The sequence below is a fragment of the Rutidosis leptorrhynchoides genome, chromosome 5 (assembly GCF_046630445.1).
Source record: "Rutidosis leptorrhynchoides isolate AG116_Rl617_1_P2 chromosome 5, CSIRO_AGI_Rlap_v1, whole genome shotgun sequence".
Lineage (NCBI taxonomy): Eukaryota > Viridiplantae > Streptophyta > Magnoliopsida > Asterales > Asteraceae > Rutidosis > Rutidosis leptorrhynchoides.
In genome coordinates this window covers 213489088-213491662 of record NC_092337.1, presented here as the reverse complement: position 1 = coordinate 213491662, position 2575 = coordinate 213489088, and positions in this window count along the sequence as shown.

Below are 2575 nucleotides of genomic sequence, written 5' to 3'. Positions count from 1 at the left end.
GTCCACATAATTCAATGGTGGCAATTATCACGTCCACATAATTCATTCAAGGAATATTTTGCTTGTGTCTATCTCGTAAAACATTTATAAAAGCATTTCATCTATTCGCAGTTTAAAATGTATTTCAAAAGCATTTAATAAAGCAGTTGTAAAAGTAGCGCATGTATTCTCAGTCCCAAAAATGTAAAGAGTAAAAGGGAGCAAATGAACTCACAATACGATATTTTGTAGTAAAAATATGCATACGACGATACTGAACAATGCATGTTTGGCTTCAGATTCACGAACCTATATCATGTATATATATTAACACATATAATTACATAATTCCTTCTATATAATATTTATATATTTTAAATGTTGTAATTATATAAATATATATACTTTATTTATATTTTATATCTTTAGTTATATTTTATATATATAGTTATTTTACCATATATTTATAGTTGTAGTTGGTATTATATAAAAAAATCAGTACTTTGTTATATGTGATATTTATATAATAATGTTATTATGTTTGTAGTAAAAAATAATAATACTGTAATAATAATAATACTATGATAATAATAGTGATAATGAAAATTATGTAAATAAAATTATATATAAAAATCATGTTAATAAAAATATTAATAGTGATAGTAATAATGGTAATAATAATAATAGTCATAATTTTAATTAAAATGTTAATTTTTAATGCTAATGATAATAACAATAATAATAATAACTATAATATCTATAAAATCATAATTTTACTAACAATGATAATAAGGATGATATTAGTAATAATAATGCTAACACTTAATACTTAATGATATTAATACTTAATACTTACTAATAATAATAATGATAATACTAATAATAATAATAATAATAATAATAATAATAATAATAATAATAATAATAATAATAATAATAATAATTTTAATAATAATAATAATAATTTTAATAATAATAATAATAATAATAATAATAATAATAATAATAATAATAATACTAGTAATAATAATAATAATAATAATAATAATAATAATAATAATAATAATAATAATAATAATAATAATAATAATAATAATAATAATGAGTAATAAGTAAACTACCTCAAAGAAGTAGTCATTAAAAATATTGCCCTAGTCCGGGTTTGAACCCGCGACGTCCCGCTAACCCGATAATACCACAAACCAGTTCTCCGCCTATGTTTTTTTAATTTAATTCATACACCAATTTCTTTTAACCCGTTATTTAACTGTTTCGAAACTCATTTAGTTAACCTCTTCATCATTATCATATCCTAACCCTAATCGTCATCTATCATTATCATTCATGAATTCATGTATTATTAACATCATCTTATTCTATCGTTATCATAAAACTTGCATCGTCTTCATCATGTTCTTTCTTCACAATCTTAAATCTCAATATTATCAATATTTATTATCATCTCGATCTTGTTTCATCAACCATTATTGTTAACATCTTCATCAATACTTATCATATATCCTCATAATATAATCGAACAAATGTAAATGATCTTCATAACCCATCTTAATTCGAGCAAGCCCACTAACCCTCATATCCTAAAATAATACCGGCCCAATAAACAATTACAAGTTTCGGCCAAAGACATAACAATGGAAATTTGGTCTAGGCATAAATGGGAAACAAGAATCATGCAGTCCCATGTTTATTTATTTATTTATTTATTTCTTTCTTTCTTTACGTCCCACTAGCAAAGAACTCATAGTTGTCGGCAGTTGTCAATTAGATGGATTGAATTTTGGTTTACAACAAAAGGGACACCCCATCATAAACTTATCATACTACTAATGGTAACCCATTTGGATATCACCACATCTTTAACTTAGATCATCATAATTTAAAGAAAATATAACGCGTGATTTAGATGTCCTATATTGGTTCGACCATAAAGGAAAAGGAGAAAAGAAAGTCACGCACCATAATGTTGTTATTTGTTTAATAGCAAGTGGCTTGATTTATATTGGCATAAGATAATAAAAGTTGCAACTATAAAGGTAGGCTGTAGGGATTGTAGTTGTTCGCAGAAGGAAATAGAAACTGATTTTAGTTATAGCTGCAGTAGCGTAACAGTGGAGGGTGATCTTGTTCTTTATCGATAATAGTAACAACAGCATCATCTAAGTGTAATGGGTTTTTGTGAGTTTCGAATCCAATAGAAATATAAAGGCTGCAGTTTGGTTTACTTCTGAAACAGAAACAGGAACTAGAGTATTAGATATGTTCAATGCTTCTTTAACTTGAATAAAAATAATAACAACATGAGGCTGTAACAGTTCTATATGGTGATAAAGTGACGGTTTTATGGACCGTAATACAGAAAGAACGTTGGTGGTTTGCAGGAGGTTTTATGGTTTTCGATTGGTGATCACATGGGTTTGAGGTGGGTTTTCAAAGGTGGCGATTTCATAGTGTTTGAAGGTGGTTGTAAGATGTTTATGTATATCCTCATGTATATATATATACATCTATGTATAGTATGATTGGGTGAGGTTATAAAAGGTGGCGAAAGGTTGTAATGGAAAGTGATGAAGAAGAA